The sequence below is a fragment of the Nannobrachium achirus genome, assembly GCF_963921795.1.
Source record: "Nannobrachium achirus genome assembly, chromosome: 12".
Classification (NCBI taxonomy): domain Eukaryota; kingdom Metazoa; phylum Chordata; class Actinopteri; order Myctophiformes; family Myctophidae; genus Nannobrachium; species Nannobrachium achirus.
In genome coordinates, this window is record NC_137832.1 from 60,159,777 (window position 1) to 60,184,669 (window position 24,893).

Here is a 24,893-nt window from a genome sequence, read left to right on the forward strand (position 1 = left end):
GGTCAGAAAAGGTTACTGCAGGCTACAGACAGACAGACAGACACGGAGACAGACAGACAGACAGACAGACCCACACACACGGCCACGTATAGGAGCGTTGTGACCACCGCTCAAAAAGATTGTTACGAAACATCTCCCGGCGCTTTCGCAACACTGACTCCAGTGCTGATTATGAAAACACTGTGTTCTCGCCAGTGATAATTCTGTCAGGTTCTTCTTATGTCGCTTTTGTTCTCTGAACCAGTCCTTGATTGGAAGTCCGTAGGAGTTCCGCGGAACGCGTCACAGCGCTCACTGACCACTCCTAATGGGGAGAGCCCGGGCTCGGCGGGCTGTGGTCAGTAATTTGGCATTTGTGCATAAATCGATAACCATTTCCACACAGACACAGTGACTAATCGGGGCCAGTAATTGTTCCAATGAGTGAAATCAGGGCTGGGCTCCAGACAGGGGCGTCACAATGGGGGGGGGGGGGGGGGGGGGGGGGGGGGGGAGGGGGGAGGGGAGTGGGACTGAGATACTAGGGCCCAAAATTATTTTATACTTTAGCTATTGAAAAATAGCAGATATACAAGCTCCGAGTGCGGCACTGTGAGCTTGTAGATCTGCTATTTTTGAAAACTCAAATTTTGCTTCTGGGGGGTCCTTGGAAGTAAATATTTTGAGATGGGAAAAATGGGTTTTTTCAAAAAAAAACTTCGGATTTGAAATATTCAAAGACTACAAGCTCACAGCGCAGCACTCGGTGCCACGCGGTGAGCTTGTATATCTGTTATTTTTCAATAGTTAAAGCACAAATAACGCGCAATAATGCGTTCCCAGTCTAAAGGGGTTAAACCCCCCCTATCCCCCTATGAAGAACATTCATGGGGGGCCCACTAGTGAATCCTTGTACCCAGGGCCCAGAATGTGGTGTGACGCCCCTGGGCTCCAGATCCCATGGCCCAGAGGACAGTGTTGTTGGTCTACACACCGTTGGCCGTCCCCGCACCCCTGACCCCGACTCCTAATCACCAATTACCATGCAGCCTTCTCTGCATATTGACACAAGGCTCATGGGTGTCGGCTCAGATTGCCTCTTAAAACAGGACTGCAAGGCGATGGGGAGGAAAAAAACACAAGAAAACAAACAACATTCCCACGTTAAAAGACACTGGCCTGCTCTAGAAGAGGATGTCATCTGAATGCACAAGTATACACACACGTTCTTTGATATATAAGCCAGTGCGGCGTCTTGTTTGCAGTGGATAAAGCAGTGGTTCTCAACCTTTTAAGGCTGTGACCCACAAAATAATCATATTTGAACTGGAGACCCTCTCCCTGCACAAGCACTTGGAATTGTAGGAGTTGGCATTACATTTAGTTTGACTGGATCTCTTCCATTGTGAAAATAGCCGATCTACATGCTCACAACGCCTCGCAATGCGAGGCGTTGTGAGCATGTAGATCGTCTATTTTCATAATTTCTGCTCTAATATTTGACAACTTGACCAATGTTTGACAGGAGGTACTAAAAAGGTCTTTAAAGTCCTTAAATTGACACTTAAAACAATGTTATAATTTAGCTAAACATCTGGGGACCCCGCAAAATAATTTGGGGACCCCTCTGGGGGTCCCGACCCACAGGTTGAGAACCACTGGGATAAAGTAACTAAGTACATAATGTACTCAAGTACTGTAATTTTGAGGTATTTTGTTTTACTTTACCAATTTGTTGTTTGTTTGTTTGTTTATTTCCAATTTTCAGTACTTTTACTTCTACTGCCTACACCTCAGAGGCAAATATTGTACTTTTTACTCAACTACAATTATTCGAAAACTTTAGTTACTAGTTACTTTATAGATTTTCATTATTATTACAGAACCACTTCAGACGTACATGTATATACAGTACTTTGTCAATTTGAAAATAGGCTATTTTTTTTATTTTTTTTTTACATTTGTGTCCGGGTAGCTCAGTCAGTAGAGCTCTCACCTTTGGACCACAAGGTCATGGGTTCGATTCCGAGCACCGCCAACTCAGTGTATGAGTAGCAGGGCTTGGGTGCGGCGAGTCGTGCAGCAAGTACTGGGAGTTGATGGTAGGTGTGGCGCTCCACCTCAGCAATCCATCTCCCAGGGTTCTAGCTCATTCTAACGGGGACAGACTCCCGCGTGTTACCGGCTGATACCGACAATAAGCCACTCCTGATCTACTTGTTAATACATTTTATAAATAGACAATTAAAGCTTTTCTCTGCTACGGCAATTGACAACGGCAGCCGGATATGATCAGTGCTCGATAGATAAACCTGCCGCGGCCGCGGCCGTCTCTACTACGGCAGGAGCTAGCTTTCCACGTAGCGTCTACAACGCCTGCTGCGTAGACGCTAAAATTCACAGAGAGGTGATGTTGTTGCCTCTCGCCGGGCAGCGGGGCTCTAAACGCGGGGGGCTTGCCACCTTTTTCCGCGCCGCTCGCCGTAGCTGGGCGTGTCAGCGCCAGCGGCACTTTAAAGTAAAACATGCAAGTACTTTCTTTCCACCACTGGTCTCGTTTCATGATGGGGGCAGCTGCTGCAGAGGGAGTCGCCCCTTCGGATCCGTCTCTCTCTCTCTCTCTCTCTCTCTCTCTCTCTCTCTCCCCCCCCCCCCCCCCCCCCGTGTCCAAACAATATGTGTTTTAACCGCAGAGCCTGCTATGCTGACATGATTCATGAGCCAGAAGACTTGATGTGGTGCTGGATGTGAGGAGCGCAGGCAGATGAAATCCCCTCAGTCCACTAATATAGGTCTCTGTGTTAGTGTGTACTGTACTGTACTGTACTGTACCCGCTACTGTATCTGAGGAGTCGTTTTCACACCGCGGGGCTAGAAATAGGTCTTACTGTAGCTAAATCAAGCTGGCCCACTCTCTCGCACGCACGCACGCACGCACGCACACACCCCTCCCTGGAGGCTGTATTATACAGTACACACATCAAACACACATCACACACACACACACACACACACACACATCAGGGGTGTCGCACCAAATTCTGGGCACTGGGTACAAGGATTCACTCACATTGTGTGCTTAAATTATTGAAAAATAGCAGATATACAAGCTCACAGTGCGGCACCGAGTGCTGCACTGCGAGCTTGTAGATCTGCTATTTTTGAAAAATCGTGAAAATGTGTGCAAGTCTTTGAATATTTCAAATCCTTCTAAGGTTTTTTGAAAAAAAATGTTTCTATGTCAGTGGTGCTCAAACGTTTTCACGTGAAGGACCCCCAAAATGATATGTATTTGGCCACGGACCCCCATCTCAAAATATTTTGTTCCAGGGACCCCCCCCCCAGAAGCAAAATTCGAGTTACAAATATTCGCTTAAATTTTCATGACTTTTCAAAAATAGCAGATCTACAAGCGCTGTGAGCTTGTAGATCTGCTATTTTCAATAGCTACGGTAAATCATGAAGGCCCCGCCACCTTGGACCCTGGTAACTCAGTCCCACTTTCTCCCCCAGTGTGACGCCCCTGCACACATACTCTTCTCTCTCCAGCCTCTCTCTCTCTCTCTCTCCCTCTCTCTCTCTCTTCTCTCTCTCTCTCTCTCTCTCTCTCCTCCCTTCTATGCATCCCTCTCTCCATACAAACCCTGACTCTACCTCTCCTTTCCATTTGCCCTCCGCTCCACCTCCACCACTGCCTTCTCTCCTTCTCTCCGGCTTCTCTCCCTTCATTAAAATGGACTTCCTAAAGCCCCCATTCGTCTTGCTGACAGCTCCGCTATCGATCGGCGCCGGTGGAAAGGGGGGCTGCAGTTCCACAGCTTTAAATGGCCTCTCTGCTGGCTCTCCTCCGGCCACAGCGCTGGGTGATGAGCACTGGGGCAGGGGCTGGGAGGGAGGGCCTCTTGTTTGTTTACTCATCGGACCGGCCAGGGACCGAGGTCCACCCTGCAGTCACCCAGGGGGGAGGGGGTCCCCAAATTATTTTGGGGGGTCGCGGCCTGAAAAGGTTGATAACCACTGGTATATGATGATGGAGGTCTGAAGCTGGGTTCAAACCTGAACGGTTCAAGCGGCACGATTACCTACAAAGTCAATGCAAAGACGAGATGACACGCGACCCAGGCGCGATGCGAACGATCCGATCGGGGCGGCGCGCTCAGCGTAAACGGTTGCTTCGGTATCTTCGACCCCACTTGGAAAAATCCAACTGAAGCGACCTTCGCTTCACCCCCCACTCCACCCATCGCGTCCTGACAGCCAATCAGCGTTGATGTTGTCCGGAGACACAGAAATGTTTTTGGTGTTTGGAGTTGTTGGGACTCCCTTTTTTTTTATTCCAACGGGACATGATTTTTTTCCAACGCGGACCTGCGCGACCAAAGTGAAGCGATAGAAGCGACTGGAATAGAAGAAACAGCTTCAGGTTTGAACCTAGCTTCATAAACATCATAACCGATTCTCTTCCATGTGTGATGAAGATACGGAAGATGATGATGATGATGATGATGAGTGAAGATAATGAATTCATCACAGAAGGTAGAGAGAGCCAAGTGATCAGCCAGCCTCACGGCATCCATCCATGCATGCAGCCTCACAGGCTCCGCCTCCCACCCATACCGGGAACGAGGACCCCGCATCACACAGATAAGACATAGGAAGAGAGAGAGAGAGAGAGAGAGAGAGAGAGAGAGAGAGAGAGAGAGAGAGAGAGAGAGACTGTGTTCACTCTGTTCTCAAGGAGAGGTAGAGACAGAACTACACTTCCTGTTACACTGTGACAAATACAAAGACATTAGAGCTTCATTCTTCCCTAAAATTAAAGACAAATATAACAAATTTGATTCCACCATTAATACATCGTCACTTCAATATATTCTAGGAGAACAGTCTAAATGCACCTTTTTGGCTGCACAATATGTGTGGAGTTGTCATCAACTGAGGGACAACCAGTGGACAAAAGTACATCTGGTCATATTACTGTTATCTTTGTATCTTTGCTTGTTATTTACTTATTTTCATTATTATTTATTGTTGTTAGGATGTTTATAGTTCACTTGTGTCCAATGTTATGCTTTGTTTTATGTTATATGTATGCTTTGGCAATGTAAGAAATATTTTATCATGCCAATAAAGCTTTTGAAATTGAAATTGAATTGAGCGAGAGAGAGAGAGAGAGAGAGAGAGAGAGAGAGAGAGAGATGGTGGTGGGTGGTTGGTGCATGGTGAGGGGTGGGTTGTGTGGGCGAGTATATATAAAAAAGATAAAAGTTTCAATTGGCCACGCTGACACGCAATTCGTTTCAATCAAAGCTGTGTGTGAAGTAACTTTCCGCTGGCTGGCGTCTTTAATGGCGTTCCATCTCTTATCGTTGGCCGTTATCGAGAGGGGAGACGGACGAGTCGCTCGGTGCTCTGCTCGCTCTCCATCCCCTTGGCTTCGGCGCCACATATAAAAAAATTCAAATAAAATCTCCCTCAGAAAAGATTAACGATCGGATGTTTGATTTTCCTTAATGATTAAAATCTCAGAGGCAACAGCCGGGCACCCTGCGGTGCAGAGGATACCCCAAGGAGTCATCCCACATATCGCCGTTGTTGTCGGGTGGAAACCTCGTATCTCCAAGTTTCAAATGTGTACGTTCTTTCGTAAAGTAAAGCCCTGCTTCATCGTACAAGGACGTCACACAAAAGTAGTGAAAACAGCAGATTTACAAGTTGTGTGCTTGTAGATCTGCTGTTTTCACTGGTCTAAATCATTTTTTTAAATGGAAAATACAAAACAAACGGTTTTGGACATATACAAGGTTTTCACCCGACAACGGCGATATAGACATGAGCACTCTATCTGTGAATGTCTCTTCCTTGTCATCTATAATCATAGAACGTCAGTGGGGTGTGAGGAGGGAGTCTCCCAGCATGACCATGTCACTGTTTGTTTGGTCTCCAATCTGTCCCAACCCTGCAATTGCAATTGATTGCGGCGGCGAGCGAGCAAAAAAAAAAAAAAGAGATAGACAAGGTGTAATATTCCAAGATAAATTGCTCAACTTCCCGGCTGTGAGTGGTTCCAATGTTACATGAGGACCGTGCAGTTGTTGCTGGTGATCCCTCCATATTGACACCCTGATCAGGATCCACAGCGCTCTGCACACCACCTAGTCACTGTTTGAAGAACAGATATAAAAAGCTAGATACCTCTTCCGCCGCTGCAGTTCATTGGTAGCCTGACTGCTAGCGTCAGACTCAACACACCACACTACGTGGGGGAGAGAGTCTGAGATTTCGAGCAGACATTCTATTTCAGCGGGGGCGGGCTAAAGCCTATTGACGTCACACACTCACACACACACACACACGCGACGGCGACGTGGCGTGACATTGCAAAAATATGTTATTTCTCATAACATATTATATGACTGCATGTTTACGTTAGTGCAAAATGGTATTAAAACGTGATGAAACGGCACTATTGTATAGTTTATTAAAATAATACGAGTCGAGTCTGACTCCGCCATGACAGTTTTCACGGACCAATCAGAGTCCACTAGACTCTCACGTGGGCAGAGGACACCAATCAGAGTCCACGAGTGAGTCTCACGTGGGCCTACACTGCTCTGACGTGGGCAGAATAGCTCTGTTTGGAAGGGGCTGGGACCGGAGCAGCCAAACCACGTGCCCCAAGCATACAACCCTGATTGGCCCATTCAATGCGCCCGCTCTTTGGGCGCGCTTGAAATAAAATAAAATATCTCCGGGTTCAGTCCACACTACACACCACCCACCAGCAGGGGGTGGTGATGTGCGGACTGAAGTATCAGGCTAGTTCATTGGAGCGACGCGTCAAACTGGATAGGCGGCAGAAGTACAGAAGTGCCAAAAGTACGCTGCCACTCAAAGTGACTACTGGCCAATCGCAGCGCATGCTTTCCGGGACTTCAATGGTGACTCCACGCCTGCAGCCATACAGTCTTGTACAAATTGCCTATCCTCCAAGACGCACGCCCCAAAGCCGAAGGAGGCGTCTACCTTTTTATGTCTATGGTTTGAAGAACCAACGTGAAGCAGCCGCGCGTATCAAAACACCGTTCTGGTCCCAGTTAAAGGAGTAGTTCACCCCCAAAATGACTTGTTTTCTATTGATGAGTCACAACATTGAGACTTGGAGTTCAATAATATTTTTTGTTTTTTTTTCTCATTCCTAAGACAAAAAATGTATTAGAGTAAATGTACCCCCATTGATTCTGGATGGGGACCCAAATGCATTTGTGTGAGAATCAATGGGGGTAAATTTAGGGTCAAGGGTCAAGTAAATTTACCCCCATTGATTCTGACCCAAATGCATTTGGGTCCCCATCCAGAATCAATGGGGGTACATTTTTCATTTCATCATTTTTTTAGGAAAAGGAAATGGGATTTTTACTCGTGACACTAAAAAATTGGTCCATGACCCACAAATGGGTGCCGACCCGCTCTTTGGATAAACACCAACCCTAGTGGGGGAAAAAATGAATGGAGAAGAGCGAGACGGGAGCGACTACAAGGGGGCAGAGGAGGAGAGATGTTGGAGAGAAAAGCGGTCCAGGAAGATGCAAGAGATGGAAGAGAAGAACGGGGGGGAGGGGAGGGGGGAAGGGGGGCTGTGGCAGAACTGGAGCAATGTGGGACAGAAGCGTCAATTGGGTATGGCAGCTGCCATACCTTGAATACGGGGGCCATACCTTTTGCTGCCTTAGACTCGGTTGCACATCGGTGTCGCGCACCAAAAAATTGCTGATCTGCAAGACACCATGCAGTGCACATGCAAGACACCAGTCATGTTGCCATACCTTAGCTCTTGCTGAATTGACGCCGCTGAATGTGAGGTTGCATGGAGGAAGGGGAGAGGCAGCAGGGAGCAGCAGTCGATATAACGCCTCTCATTCATCTCCCTGACAGCTTCCCAAGTGCTCCGCTGGGGCGCACACACTGCTGGGGCGCGTACACTGCTGGGGCGCACACACTGCAGCGTCACCCCCAATGCAGCAAATGCACCGTGCACGCACACACTCAAGCACGCATGCATGCACAAAATATATTTTTTTACAAACCCTGCCCTCTCTGTGTAATACATTACACACATTGTGCTTGCATGTAGTCCATGTTCTGGGTCAGTGCTGTGTTGTGCATGCTGGGGCAAAATGTGTGCATACAGCGTTACCTTGTAACCTGTACACCTCATGGCCGCACACGCATGCACGCACACAGACAAGCATACACACACACACACACACACACACACACACACACACACACACACACACACACACACACACACACACAGACAGAAACATCTGCTCATTTGAAGTGCTTCACGTGCGAGCACGCGAGCGTGTGTGTGTGTGTGTGGGTATGTGTGTGTGTGTGCACGCGCTCGCTGCAACAATCAAATCAAGAGCAATAAATCTGCGGGCAGCCTCACATGCTGGCCAATTGAGAAGCAGCCGGCAGGCTGGAAGAACAACATGGAAAATCACATTGAAATCACACTCACCTTCTAGACGTTTTATAACCACATCCTTTTGAAAGCAATATCAACAATGTTCCCTCATAAACCCTGTTACTGGCACGCGCACACACACACACACACACACACACACACACACACACACACACACACACACACACACACACACACACACACACACACACACACTTCCACTGTGAAGCAACACAAATAATTCCTTGAATACCAGTGGTGGAAAAAGTACTCAGATTCTTTACTCAAGTAAAAGTATCAATACTGCTTGCTATATAGAAATACTCTGTTACAAGTAAAAGTCTGTGATTCAAAATGCACTTAAGTAAAAGTATGAAAGAATTGGGATCAAAATATACTTAAAGTATCAAAAGTAAAAGTACGAAATGTTTGCAAATAGCAGATCTACAAGCTCGGAGCTTGTAGAGCAGCTATTTTCAAATAGCCTAGGTATAAGATAGGGCTAAAGTGGGCTAATGTAAGTTTTCAAATAATTGTAGTGGATTAAAAGTACAATATTTGCCTCTGAGATGTAGTGGAGTAAAAATAAAAGTAATGAAAACTGGAAATACTCAAGTAGTTCAAGTTCAAATACCTCAAAACTGTACTTAAAGGGGCACTCCACCACTTTTCAACCTATGTTCATATAATTGGTCCTCACTCAAAAATAGCTTTTTACTTTTTTTCTTTATTTATTTTTCAGAGGAGGGCTGTGGGCAGGTCAGAAACCCATCGTCTTGTGACATCATCGATAGCCAATCCAGCTTATAGAAACTGCAAAAGTTGCAATTTTAAAGTGGAAGCTATTGTTCTCGTAATAATAAAAATCTAAATATTCTTTTCAGAAATATTGATTATTATTTTATTTTTTTGAAAATGATGATGTCACAAGACGATGGATTCTGAACTTCCCACAGCTCTCCTAGGAGACTTGGACTGAGTAGAACAAAATTGTGATATTTTATCATGAACATTAGTGAGGACCTATTATATGAAGACAGGTTGAAAAGTGGTGAACTACTCCTTTAAGTACAGTACTTAAGTAAATGTACTTAGTTACTTTACACCACTGTTGAATACACACACACACACACTTGCATCGCACGCATGCACGCACACTCACACTCACTCTCACTCACACACGAACACACCCACATCCTTTTTTCTTTTTTCCCTGGTCATGCTCCGTTCTCTGCAGCCGGCCGTCCATCTCTCATGATTCATGGCTAAGCGAGCTGCTGCTGTAGAGCAGTTCTGAGCCAGTGGGCCGCGACCAGGCCGGTGTCATTAAGGCACAGCAGGGCTGGACCAGAGTTGTATAAGAGAGAGTTACGTCACTTACGTCGACTCCCATAGTAAGCGTGGAAAGCCTATTTACTCTATGGTGGGAAGCTAACTTAGCCTAGCTTACTGGAGCCTGTTCTCATTCTTAGCGAGCCTCTGCCCCGTCCGCCCCCATTCATTTTGTCACTCGCTGGTAAGTAGACTAAATTACGTCTTTTTCACTCTTTTAATAATGTTTTCTACCTTAGCGAGGCCCGTGAATGCGTTACAATGGTGAAAAAGATGTGATTTGGTCTACTTCCAGCGATTTTAAATGCCTCGGCTAGAATGGGGGCGGACGGGGCAGAGGCTCGCTAGGAATGAGAACGGCTCCATGCGAAGCCACTTCCGGTCTGCGGCGAGTTCAAAGCGTGACGCCACTCTCTTATATATCGCTCTGGGCTGGACATGGCCGTTAGTGCTGCCTTAGACTCTGTTGGGCGTAGGTGTCGCGCAGCCAAAAAAACTGCTGATCTGCCCTTTTATCAGTTTGTAAAAAGTGCCCTCTCCAGACCATGAATGCAGTTTTTACTATGGTGAAAGAAATGCAAATGCCCCCTCTTTCCATGCCATACCTGAAGGTGGCATTCAAGAGAATTGCCTTGTCCAAACCCTCCTGAACTTGAATGCAGTATTGTCTCCAGTATTGACTTGATTGTGCTTAGTTCAGTGTAGGGGTGAGCAATATAATCGATATGGCAATACATTGCGATAGTTTATTTGCCAATACTGTATCGATACTTCAGGCCGTAGTATCCAGGGGTTAAAGCAAAAAAAATCCCAAGACGGAAATTTATTTTTGCCCCCCCCCCCCCCCCCCCCCCCTCCGCTTGAAAAGCGTCTTTTTACCGTTGATGCCATAACATAGTTTTCTGTTGCACACCCAACAGAAACAGGGACCTGAATAGCTTTCCTGTGTAACGCTTCATCAAGCCAACCACAGCTAAAAATCCACCCATGTTAAAACAAGGTGGGGATGCTATACTGCAGTTAGTTAGTTGCATTAGTATAGAGTCTGGCCACCTCCATTTGTTTTTGACTGTGCTAAGCACGTCCGAAACGAGCCTTCATTCACAACTAAACCAACTGCTCCATATTGTCGCTAACTGAACCACCACACGTGGGTAATGTTATGAGAGAAACACTGTTCACGTAGTGGACAAACCAATCATGATACGCTGCGTCTGTCCCAAATGAAACACTGCCCCGAATCTGTATGGATCACTTTTGTGAGTGACAAATAAATCCCCCCGAATCTCTGATTTGCAAACATAACAAGTGTTCCGTAACCCCAGGGCTCCACTGGCGGCGTCGCGTTGTTCTACGTCACTTTGACGTCCGACCGGCTCCACCGCAGCGCAGCGGCTGTGAGGTATTCATTCTATGGCCAATATAGCCCATTTCCAAAACAACATGAAAAGTATTGTGATATGTATTGCATCGTGAGATTCTTGCCAATATCGACCCCTAGTTCAGTGTGGTATCACAAACTGAAAATAGCCGACCTCCAAGCTCACAACGCGTCGCAGCTGTTGTGAGCTTGGAGGTCTGCAATTTTCGGTATTTCAACCAAAAGGCCCCTTTTAGAAATTTCAGCCCCTGCCTCTCTAACATTCTCTGAACGTCCCTGACGAACTCCAAATGGATTGATAGATACCTTTATTATCCCAAGGGGGAAAATCAGTTGCCTAACTCTAACCTGTTGCCCAGAGGCAGCACAGCAGTAGGCCTATAAGGTTATTTACAAAGTTACAGAGAAGTATGAAAAAGATAAAAGAAAAACAAGAACAGAGTACAGTAAAGAGCAAGGTACATCAAGAAAGGGAACGAATAATTATGTATATCCTATACATAAAGTGTCCTTAAGCACGACTATCAATATAATACAGTGTCCAAATCAAAAGTGACCATAACAGTCAATGCTAGTTAGTGCAACAAGTATCTCACCACCATCATGTCAAACACAAGCAAAAATACTCAAAAACTACTAACACAACCTAAAATCAAGCATGACAGTAGCACGACAAGGAAGTCTGGGGGAACAAGTTGCGGCTACATGGCCGTGGTTAGCATGGGTTTGTACCAGAGAGGCAACAACAACAAACACAACTCAGAGCAGGGGTGTCACACCAAATTCTGGGCCCTGGGTACAAGGATTCACTGCGGGGCCCCTGTGCTTTAACTATTGAAAAATAGCAGATATACAAGCTCACAGCGCGGCACCGAGTGCCGCGCTGCGAGCTTGTAGATCTGCTATTTTTGAAAAATCATGAAAATCTTTGAGTATTTCAAATCCTTCTGAGGTTTTTTTGAAAAACCTATGTTTCTATGTCAGTGGAGCTCAAACCTTTTCATGTGAAGGACCCCCAAAAATGGTATGTATTTGGCCACGGAACCCCATCTCAAAATATTTAGTTCCAGGGACCCCCCCCAAAAGCAGAATTTGAGTTACAAATGTTCGCTTAAAAAATACAATATATTCAAAGATTTGCACACATTTTCAGGACTTTTCAAAAATAGCAGATCCACAAGCTCGCAGAGCGGTGCCGCGGTGCCGCGCTGTGAGCTTGTATATCTGCTATTTTTCAATAGCTAAAGTATAAAATAATTAAGGCCTCTCCACCACCTTGGGCCCTAGTAACTCAGTCCCACTTTCCTACCCCTTGTGACGCCCCTGCTCAGAGACATCCAGTCAAGGCCTGGTTTTGCTCCATCAAGTGTGCAGTGCAGCGACTGGAGGAGGAGGAGTGTTGCTTCTCATTTGTTCTGACACCCCTCTCTCTCTCTCTCTCTCTCTCTCTCTCTCTCTCTCCGCTCTACCCCCACCACCCCCACCCCCCTGCGATGGGGCAGGATTCCAACTAAATTAGCCCTCTTTAATCGGCCCCCTCCAATCCCCATCAAGGGTGTCACAAGTGGGGGGAAAAGTGGGACTGAGTTACTTGGGGCCCAAGGTGGAGGGAGGGGGCCTTAATTATTTTATACTTTAGCTATTGAAAAATAGCAGGATATATTTTTAAAAAGTCGTGAGAATGTGTGTGTGTGTGTGTGCAAATCTTTGAATATATGTATTTGTCAGGCGAACATTTATAACTCAAATTTTGCTTCTGGGGGGGGGTCCCTGGAACTAAATATTTTGAGATGGGGGTCCGTGGCCAAATACATATCATTTTGGGGGTCCTTCACATGAAAAAGTTCGAGCACCACTGAAATAGAAACATAGGTTTTTCAAAAAAACCTTAGAAGGATTATAAATATTCAGACTTGAAAAGACATTTTCACGATTTTAATAAAACAGCAGATCTACAAGCTCACAGCGCGGCACTCGGTGCCACGCTGTGAGCTTGTATATCTGCTATTTTTCAATAGTTAAAGCACAAAATAATTGAAGTGAATCCTTGTGTACCCAGGGCCCAGCATTTGGTGCTACACCCCTGTCTCCCCATTCTCAATCAGTGGTGCTCTGGTGGAGCATGGAGGATGGAGGGGGGGGCCGGGGAGGGAGGGAGGTGCCAAGTCCTTCCCCCATGTGCCACCCCTTATTAGAGCCTGGGCCTGGTGAAAGAGCACACAGAGAGAGGCACACTTCCAGAGCCCCTAATGACTCCTTAATGTTCTCCTCCTCCCGCCCCGAGTGCTGACAAACACTGAGGAACCCTGACCCTGACGAAGGGGAACACCCATGCTCGGCCCTCTCCTCCGTCCTCTCACAGGCTCATCCCTCAGCCCTACTCTCTGCCTCATTATACCCAGCAGGGGCGTCACAAGGGGGACTGAGTTATTAGGGCCCAAGGTGGAGGTAGGGGCCTGGAATTTTGTCATACTTTAGCTATTGGAAAAATAGCCGATATACAAGCTCACAGCGCGGCACCGATTGTTTAGTGATGAGTCGTCACTTTTCACAGTTTTGTGGGCGTTTTGTGGGGCCATTTATAGCCCAAGGAATGTTTTTTGGGCAAAACAAAGGCTTGCAATGGATTCAGAATCATGACAAACCACTAGTTAAACCCCTCACATCCTACTCAAAGCAGATTTATTTTTCCTCCTGTATAGACCGTGAGCCACTGGGGTTGGTCGGTACCATCTGAGGGCAATAATTCTCATAGTGATTTTTGTCAAGGTATACATGTCTGGAGTTAGAAAATATGTGATAGCATTGCACCAGTGGTAGCTGTATAGGTGCTATCATGCAATTTATTTATATAACACTAGGCGAAAATTAGATGGGTCAATATATTAAAACATACTTCTTAACACTTCCAGAAAAATTACAGAAGGTTTTTCCAATTGGTTCTGGTACATCTAGGCATGCTGAAAAACATACTGAAAATCTGGGAGAATATATGTATATATGGCAAGATGGTGTCCAAGATTGCTGTCAGGAGCTAAAATGGCTATATAATACTAATACTAATACTTCTCAACCTATAAAGGTGCTTTTGGTATCTAACCCTAGGTTTTAGGCCTGAATCAGTGAAATTACCTTCAAATAATTATTTATTGACAAATCCAAGATGGCGTTCATCACAAGGTTATGTTCCATTGTACTAAACTAGGTAAAAACAACAAATTAACATTTTTATTGAAAATTACCAAAATTGTCACATAGAATCAGGTCAATCTTAGGTGCTTCAGGTCAAGCTCTATCTCATACCTTCTCATCCAAGCAGGCAGCAGATCATCTGACTGGTTGACATGGGAATGACATGTACAGTATTCACCTCACCATTGGCATGTAGTTATTTGTTATAATCTACAGTGTAGCAAGTATGCTGGAAACATGGTGACATTCAACAATGTAATTGTGCAAAACTGATGCAAGGATCAAATACATGTGGTTGCAGGCAACTTCAGTTATAGGTCCTGAATGAAAGTGATGAGGGCCTTTTGTAGCTTATCAGCAGGACTCTTGAAGTGGTTTCTGTCAACTGGGCCAAAGATATTTGAACAGATAGAGCAGTACCTGGACACCGCACATCATCTCCATCCTACTGGCTGACAGTGAGTAGACAACTTAATTTTCCATACACTTCACATCAACCATAGGTGACAAGGTGAGCTTCTCTCTCATGGAGCACTTGATGAAGTACTACTTCCTTTCTGGCCATGTAGACTACAGTATGCTAGATATCTAACCCAGTACCTGCTGAAGATACATGTGCATTGTGCCCCATGATGGCATAGATAGAGGGTAAGCCAGACCTGGTCTGCCAGCACTATGATGGATTCTGCAACATTGTCTCTGATGAGTAGTTGGGGAGCAGAAGAGCAGAAGATCAGAAAAGTCTGCTGAGCTTGTGTGTGAATGGATACCTTCCCCAAAATGTGCAGAAACAGGGGAAGTTGAAGGACTAGTGTGTCTTGGTTGTAAAAGATTGGGGTGTATCACCCACTGAAAGATCACGCCCTCATCTCAACAATACCATCAATTGTACCCACTCTGTTGTGAATGCTGTGAATATTAATGTTCTTTACCCAAATGAGATGTCATCCTGAAGAGCCATAACAATTACAGTAGCAAAGGCTGATGAGCAAGTTGTACGGGTACAGTGTCAACGATGGATACTGCTGTCATCTCTGGAATGGGTGTGATAGACATGCTCAGGGATGAAACTGTCCTGTTGGTGTATTGGGTGTATCAGGTGGACCTACAGTACAGTTTAAAGTACAGATGGAGCATTGGGATGGAACAGTCCTGTGCAACCTCATATTTGTATGCAAAGGCAATATGAGAGCATTAAAACATTTGCTGACAGGGAACGTTCCAGGCTACCCTGAGTGGGTAAGTGGGTGCCACAAGTTAACAACAGCCAGTTGCCCTGTTGCACCACGTGTTGAGGGCTCATATACAAGTGAAGTTGTGGAAAGTGGCAGACCGCCATGCTCCACCTGTCAGTGATGTCAACTTTGGATGGGAGATAACATTTTTGCTAATGATGACCTGGTGTGATGTGGTCCATTATAGTGGTCCAGTATCACTTTAGGGCACAGAGAAATAAGTGCATCACTGTTGTTGTTGTTGTTGAGCTACTGTAATTTCTCTGGTGAAGATGGTGGCAGATGCGATGTTCAAGATACAGCTGAGGAGTGATGTCGATATGGAGGATATACTTTTGAGGATGAGGTAGACCAGGGTAAGAGAATTGTGTGTGTGTCAATCAGGAGGTGAAGGTCCAGGAGGATGTGGGTGGACTTTCTAATCTCCATTATGAGTTGGAATATATGCAGATATTGGCCCAGTCATTTTCTGATTTCTCATAATCGCTGCATATGGGCCGAAGTCCAGACTGATAACGTGTGAGTGAATCCATGTTATCAATCTGGCTAATGTCAGGCTAGGTCCCCATATGAATACAAATCAACAACAAAAACATCATAGGAAAAAAGATTTCTAGGTTGAACAGATAGAGGCGTAAAATGGATTAAATGTTGATATTCATGTATGTAATGGTAAACAGTATGTTATCGTATGCATTAGCTACACACCTACACTATATTTAGTTTATTGAATTTCATCAAACATTTCCATGGATGGTTTTAAATCTTTGTGAAACTTTTGTGTTAAATCTTTCTAAAAAATGCAAAGTAACTCACATGTACTAGTAGTCACTATGGTACACTGCTGTAACATTTCTGGAGATGCAAACTACTTTTTAGAAAAATATATAGTCTAAGCTTTATCTCAACCATTTTTGAAAGAGAGAGAATCAATATTAAGAGAGAACCATCCGTTTGAAGTTGAATTCTTCATTCGGATTTTGAAAACTGTGTTTTGGCACATGGTTATAAATGGAGTGATAACACACAGAAAGCTACCACAGATGCAAGGCTATCACATATTTCCTAGTACTAGGGATGTATACCTTCCCAAAAATCACTATGAGAATCATTGCAACCAGAAGGTACAGATGACCCCAAATTTGGGGCCCTCGCTCACAGAATATTATGTCATAATTATATAGTCACTATGTTGTCACTGCCTGTAATAAGAACAATTCTAGATATGCTAATTTTAACAACGTTACTGAACTATATATAGTCTGAGCTTTATCAAAACCATTTTTCAAAGAGATAGGATCAATAATAAGAGAGAACCATCAGTTTGAAGTACAATGTTCCATTCGGATTTTGTTTTTGTTTTTTAGCATGTTGTTATAAAAGGAGTGATAACACACAGACAGCTACCACCACTGCAATGCTATCACATGTTTCTAAGTACTAGGGATATATACCTTCCCAAAAATCACTATGAGAATTATTGCCCTCAGATGGTACCGATGACCCCATATCTGGGGTCCTGGCCCACGGTCTAGTAGTAAAGTGTATAGAAAGTCAATGGGAGCCCAACTTGAGTTGGCCGCTGTAGCGACCCCGAAGGTCACCGACTTGGGTGCCGTGGCTAAATCATTAGAGCATGCTCTGGGCTAAATCTGTGCCAAATTTTGCGCTTTTAGACTGATTAGCACAAAATTACCATTCTATCTCCCTAAGGCCTCCGACAATTAGAAGGATTTTAAATATCCAAAGACTCGCACAAAATAATGTTCAAGGTTTTTCAAAAATAGCAGATCTACAACTACAAGCTCACAGTGTGAGCTTGTATATCTGCTATTTTTCAATAGTTAAAGTACACCCAGGGCCCAGAATTTGGTGCGACACCCCTGATGACCAGCTAGCGTCCAGTCAGGCACCCTAGATAAATAAACACCCAATGATGAAATGGCCCGTGTCACCTTTGGAGACAAGTGGGATGGGGGTATGGGGGGGGGGGGGGGATGGGGATATGGGGGATCCGATTTGCACAACCTTGCGCAAATTCCTTTGGGCAGATGGAGCGAGGTGGAGAAAGCGTAGATAAACAAAGCGAGGAGAGGAGAGTCAGGGTAAGAAGTGAGTGATGGTGATGAGATAGGTAGAAAAGAATCACATGCCGAGCCCGTGGAATATAAATCAAATGCTCTCTAACCATTTCCCTTTTTCGTTTCTTTTTTTTTACAATGCTCTTTTTTTCCCCCTTCCTGCTGCTTTGTGTGATTTCCATTTCGTTTCGGGGGTCGGGGGGGGGGGGGGCAGCCGTAAGAATCTCTCTTTTTAAACATCACACGACGCATAATTACAGACTGCAACGCTGCCAGCGTACTTACTGTCTGTGCCTCAGTTTCTCCTAAATACTCGCACCCCAAATTAGGGGTTTTACCTCTTTCTAGTTAAACCTAGCATTTAGGAGACTGGACGTCACAGGCAAACTGTCAGGGAACGGAGAGAGAGAGAGAGAGAGAGAGAGAGAGAGAGAGAGAGAGAGAGAGAGAGAGAGAAGGAGCGAGATTCAGGGGCGTCACAAGGGGGGGAGAAGTGGGGATGAGTTACTAGGGCCCAAGGTGCCGCGCTGCAAGCTTGTACATCTGCTATTGAAAAGTTGTGAAAATGTGTGAAAATCTTTGAATATATGTATATTTTAAGCGAACATTTGTAACTCGAATTTTGCTTCTGGGGGGGGGGGGGGGGGGGATCCCTGGAACTAAATATTTTGAGATGGGGTTCCGTGGCCAAATGCATATCATTTTGGGGGTCCTTCACATGAAAAGGTTTGCGCACCACTGATATAGAAACATAGGTTTTTCAAGGAATGGCACACATTTTCACGATTTTTCAAAAAATAGCAGATCTACAGATAGTTAAAGCACAAAATAACGCAGTGAATCCTTGTGCCCAGGGCCCAGAATCTGGTGCGACACCCCTGCGAGATCACTTGGAGAAGGAGGACCTAGTTGTACAGATTTATTTGGGAGTGACAGGAGAGGCCTTTGTTAAAGGCCTCTTCTGGCATGGAGGCTTGAATTGGGCCAGGTGGAAGAGGAGAGGGGGGAGGGGGGGAAAAAACTGGGACCCAAAAAACTAAATTTGGCGAAGGGGCCCTGCTGGATAAAGCAGGGAGTGTGTTTATGTTCTATCTGCAGTATATCTGACAGCTGAAAATCTGCTAAGGATATTTCCAAAAGGCTGCGAAGTTTAAAGACAAACAGCGAGTCCACGCTATAAGCCCATGACCTCACCACTTTGGACCGCGGCTCCCAGTTAAGAGTCGCGCTTGACAGAGTGCTCACTCCGCGAGCCTTTTCCCCAGCTTGCGCCGCTCAGATAAACTACGTTCTTCCTCCTTTTTTCCCCTTTTCTTTTTTTTGGGTTTTGTTTTGTTTTTGAAATCCAACCATGGCTGTGTGTCCTGGTCAGCAGTGGTGGAAAAGTACTCACATTCTTTACTTAAAGGGGGCCTGTCGCCTATAGGGTTACTGTCACTTTAAGACTCATCTTAAAAAACAAGTTAAAGGAGCTATAGTCAACTTTTTCATTGTAGGGCCGACACTTTGTTTACATCCTAGTCTATAGACTATGTAAACAAAGTGTCGGTCTGACAATGGCCAAAATGATTAATTTATCATTATTTTACGCTTTTTGTGGTAATTTTTGAATAGAAAAACATATATGAAGCTTGTTTTTTTTATAAAATATTTTCTAAACACTATTTTTATTTTAGCATCCGTTTTTCAAGAAAAAGTTGACTATAGCTCCTTTAATATTTTTATGATGTCATTGTGGGGATGCGCAATTATAAGCCAATCAAATTAATTGTTTGTATAGCCTGACTGTATGACTACTTACTGTACTGTACTGGTCAGCTGTTGTTGGGGGGCGAGGGGCAAATTACACTGTGACATGAGCTTCAGACTGTTTCAGACTGTTTTCAGAGAAGCTCATGTCACAGTGTAATCTGCCCCTCAACCCCTTTAGGTGACAGTACCCCTTTAAGTAATATACTTAAGTACAACTTTTAGATATATGTACTTTACTTGAGTATTTTCAATTTCCAACACTTTTACTTCTACTCCATTACATCTCGGATCCAAATATTGTACTTTTACTCCACTACATGTATTGGAAAACTTTAGTTATTAGTTACTTTGCATATATAAATGATTATATTCACAACACAGCAGACGCTCTTATCCTAAAAACACGCCAACATAAAAGTTAATATATAGTCTTTGAGTGTGGCTGGTTGTAAAACATACATTAATGCACTTTAGCCCAATTTTATACCTAGGCTATTTGAAAATAGCCAATCTACAAGCTCACACCGCGTTGCATATTGTACTTTTACTTTTGGTACTTTAAGTACTTTTTGATGCCAACACTTTCATACCTTTCATTTTGAATTCCAGACTTTTACTTGTAACAGGGTACATCTACATTACAGTATTGATACTTACATAAAGAATGTGAGTACTTTTTTCCACCACTGTTTGAAAGCCAACCATGGCTAAGTGTGTATCCTGGTCAGAGTCACTGATGTGTGATCAGTCTCCCAGAGGTAGGACCCTCCCTGGCCCGCTACAGAACAGATAGCGATATGAGGGCCAGTTTGTCAGAGAGGTACAGGCTCTGCCTGCTGAGCGGTGCCTCTACAGAGCACAGGGGTCTTTGCCAAGGCATTAGTAGATGAAAGAGAGGGGGCCGCGCGCTGCGCTTTTACTGATAAAAAACAGGATCCAATTACTGTACTGGCTCTTGATTTACCGAGAACGCCCCCACCGAGATCTCTGTCTTCTCTCTCTCTCTCTCTCTCTCTCTCTCTCTCTCTCTCTCTCTCTCTCTCTCTTTCTCTTTCTCTTTCTCTCTCTCTCTCTCTCTCTCTCTCTGCCCCTTCATCACACAGACAGACAGACAGACAGACAGACCTCTCTGAGCCGACCGGGGGACAAGATGTGTGTGTGTACAGTATGTGTGTACATGTGTGTGTGTGTGTGTGTGTGTGTGTGTGTGTGTGTGTGTGTGTGTGTGTGTGTGTGTGTGTGTGTGTGTGTGTGTGTGTGTGTGTGTGTGTGTGTGCGCGCACGTGTGCGGGTTAGGGAGGAGGGCAGTGGTGGAAAAGATGTTTTACTTAAGTAAAAGTATCAATACTGCAATATAGAAATACTCTGTTACAAGTAAAAAAGTCTGTAATTCAACATTTACTTGAGTAAAAGTACGAAAGTATTGGCATCAAATTACACTTAAAGTACCAAAAGTAAAAGTACAAAATGTTAGAAAATAGCAGATCTACAAGCTCACAACGCATTGTGAGCTTGTAGATTGGCTATTTTCAAACAGCCTTGATACAAAACATGGCTGAAGTGGTTAATGTATGTTTTCAAATATTATAACTTATACATGAAAAGTAACTAGTAACTAAAGCTTTCAAATAAATGTAGTGGAGTAAAAGTACAATATTCCGATCCGAGATGTAGTGGAGTAGAAGTAAAAGTATTGGAAATTGGAAATACTCAAATACCTACAAATTGTACTTAAGTACATTACTTGAGTAAACATACTTAATGACTTTACAACACTGGAGGAGGGTGTGTAGTGGGGGTTTAAACCACTTAAGCCTACACTCATAACTTCGGAAAAAAATAAGAGATAGAAGAAGTTCACAACGGGCTGCATGGCTGCAACGTTTTCAAATCTGCTACGTCGTTTGACAGGTCGTGAGAACGCCGGCTTCAGCAGGCTTTATCATCTGACGCGAGAGAGAGGAGCTTACGAGCCCGTCGTTGATAAGAGCGGGGAAATAATTACGAGTCCACAAAGCTCAGAGCGAGAGTGGACGGACAGTCCTAACAGAGAAGATGACAGAGAATAATGAAAAACACAGTAGAGCTGCCCTGATCCTCCCCGCGGACAAACACCAGTCATTATTACCAGTACAGTAACCAGGGGTGACGCACCAAAATTCTGGGCCCTGGGTACAAGGATTCACTGTGGGGCCCCCCTGTGCTTTAACTATTGAAAAATAGCAGATATACAAGCTCACAGAGCGACACCGAGTGCCGCGCCGCAAGCTTGTGGATCTGCTATTTTTGAGAAATCGTGAAAATCGTTGAATATTTCAAATCTTTCTAAGGTTTTTTTTGGAAAAACCTATGTTTCTATGTCAGTGGTGCTCAAACATTTCCATGTGGAGGATCCCCCAAATGATATGTATTTGGCCACGGACCCCCATCTCAAAATATTTCGTTCCAGGGACCCCCCAGAAGCAAAATTTGAGTTACAAATGTTCGCTTAAAAAAAGATATATATTCAAAGATTTGCACAAGATTTTCACAACTTTTCAAAAATAGCAGATCTACATTCTACAAGCTCGCAGCGCGGCACTCAGTGCAGCACAGTGAGCTTGTATATCTGCTATTTTTCAATAGCTAAAATATAAAATTGTTAAGGCCCCTCCACTTTGGGCCCTGGTAACTCAGTCCCACTCCCCCCCGCCCCTTTGTGACACCCCTGCCAGTACCATTCAAAGGAAGTTCCCCCATCCTTTCCAACCACGCAGTCCCTGAAACCCCGCGGTCCAACGGAATCAAAACAACGTCTCCGCGGTCGGTGCCCTGGGGGACACGCGGCTGCTCTTCATAGTGTACCATCTGTGTCTTCTCACCCCTTATGTTTCTGCTGCACAGGGTAGAGGTCAGTCCGCTCAGAAATATTACCATAACACAGTATATACAGCTGCTTCATGTACCGTTAATTAACATACTGCACTGCTGCTTTTAATCAACCGGGGATCTGAGAGAGCACAGTGCCCTGCGACCCCCACCCCCACCCCCACCCCAGTGGTGGAGAAAGTATTCCATTTCTTTACTGAAGTAAAGGTGTCAATACTGCACGGTAGAAATACGATGTTACAAGTAAAATGTACTTGTGTCAAAGTACAAATGTATTGGCATCAAAATGTACTTAAAGTTCCTAAAGTAAAAGTACTCACCAGTAAGACTCCCTAATCGGGAGATAAGCGACCGTCACGTCGCATACACAAACTTCAGAAGGCAATGGTAGCCAATCAGGTGGGAATACGGGAAATGGGACAGATCCATGTTGATGACATGACTTTAGAGATACTGTGTACCACGTTGCTTGATTTTAGGGCAACATCTGTAGGAGCAGTGTCCAAAAATGTGTTTTGCAAGAATCGGCCTCATGGTGGCGCTAGAAGAGGGCCATGTGATTAATGAGGGGTGGAGGTTGTGGTTTGGCAGCCAAGGAGTGTGTGTGCAAAGTTTGGCATGGATAGGGGCAACGGTGGCAGAGATATGAGTTGGGCGGGAGGCTCTCTCCATTCCGATGTCGCCACTCCGAAATTGACTTCTTATTGTCGGAGTGGCGACACTCCCATGGGGGTTTGGTTTAGGGTTAGGGTTAGAGATAGGGTTGGTGTCGGAATGGAGACATGTCGGAAAGGAGACATGTCGGAGTGGAGCGATGCACTCGAGTTGGGCAGGCAAAAGTGTGACGTGACTGACAGACAGACTGACAGACAGCCTGTGGAGGTTTTGATAGTTACTGCGACCTGACGGTCTAAACGTCTAAACGTATTGGCATCAAAATGTACTTACAGTACCGAAAGTAAAAGTACTCATTATGCAGCATGTCCCATTTCAAGTTTTCTGATAACAATCTTTTGAAGATAGCAGAGCTACAAGCTCTGAGCTTGCAGATCTGCTATTTTCAAACATGTTTAATTTTGGTACTTTAAGTACATTTTGATGGCAATACTTTTGTACTTTTACTCAAGTACATTTTGTACTCCACACTTTTACTCGTAATGGAGTATTTCCATATTGCAGTATTGATACTTTTACTTAAAGTATAGGAATATGAGTACTTTTTTTTCCACCACTGAACCGTCGTGCTGAGGTAGCAAAGAGCTGTGCCCCGGCGGAAATCCACTCAAGAACAACATCCTCCCCCAACCCCCCTCCCCCCTCCCCCCCAGCCCTCTAGGAAGTGACCTCAGCCACACAGAGGGCAGATAATAAGTCCACATCAGAAAGGAAAACACCACCGCCTCTACACCGTAATGAGCCCTGCATGCACCAGGACCCGGCAAGCACGGAGAGAGGGAGAGCCCAGGTGGTGTGACAGCCATATGACTCTGATTAAAGGATGGGGGGGGGGGGTGGGAAGGGGGAGGCTTGGAAGAAGGGCCAGTGGGGACGTCGTAGGCCTGTAGTAGTGACGCAACAAGCTAGCGACGCCGTCCGGGTTGACCCTCCTGAAGGCGCGGGAACTATTCCACAATCTCTGAATCCTATATAGAGTCTGGAGCTACACCTCCTGAACGGAGAGTAATGGAAACTGGCATTTACGTTCAAGAAAATATTTTTTAAAATGTCATTTCTGCTAAGCAGCAAGCTAAATATGCTTTAGATGATTTTTATTTATAGAATGATAAATGTGCGCGACGGAAACGGAAGTGAGGAGGAGGCTTCACTTCCGCTTTAACCGGTTACTCATCGTTCTACTAACGTTATTCCAGACTGTATGACAGGAGCATTTCAAAAATTGCGGAGTCAACAGTCTGGCCACGCGAGACTACACGGGAGGGGACCATGCGGGGCTCAACGTGATGTAAGGGCCTATTTCACTCGTTCGCAAACTGTGGGTGGGGACCCATGTGTGGGTCACAGACCACTTTTTATGGGTCGCGAGTAAATACCGGTATCCCCTTTATTTTTGTTATAAACATCTTTCTACACAGTTTCATAAATTAATAACAAAAATGAAAGACATTATATAAATTCAAAAACAAATGTTTAACCAACCCATTATGGACGGGTACACGTTATAGTGTATTACCCACCTCAGGCCGGGAACACATTTCTGTGTATTACAGTACAGTACAGTATGTAGTACAGTAAAGCCGATCTACAAGCTCACAACAACTTTTACTAGTTTGGGTCCCAGGCAAACACATGATTTCTCTTTTGGCCCTCGAGCTGGAATGTTTGGGAACCCCTGGCCACTCGGGAGGATCCAAAAAACTGTCCCCGTCACTGTGGGCAGAGGAACGACCGGGATGAAGATTCGTTTTTTTCAAGTTTTTCTTTTCTTTAACTATTGAAAAATAGCAGATATACAAGCTCACAGCGCGGCACCGAGTGCCGCGCTGTGAGCTTGTAGATCCGCTATTTTTTAAAAATCGTGAAAATTTCCACTATAAATTTTCCACTATCAATGTTGTCTGAAAAACGTCCCCCACAAA

General features: G+C 44.8%; 1 protein-coding gene across 1 annotated transcript in view; it reads right to left on the reverse strand.

Moving 5' to 3' along the window:
• Window positions 1-24,893, reverse strand: part of ttc28 (tetratricopeptide repeat domain 28) — a gene marked incomplete at its 5' end in the record, with an annotated part of 518,726 nt that overhangs the window by 171,591 nt on the left and 322,242 nt on the right. The gene's annotated exons all lie outside the window — the stretch shown is intronic.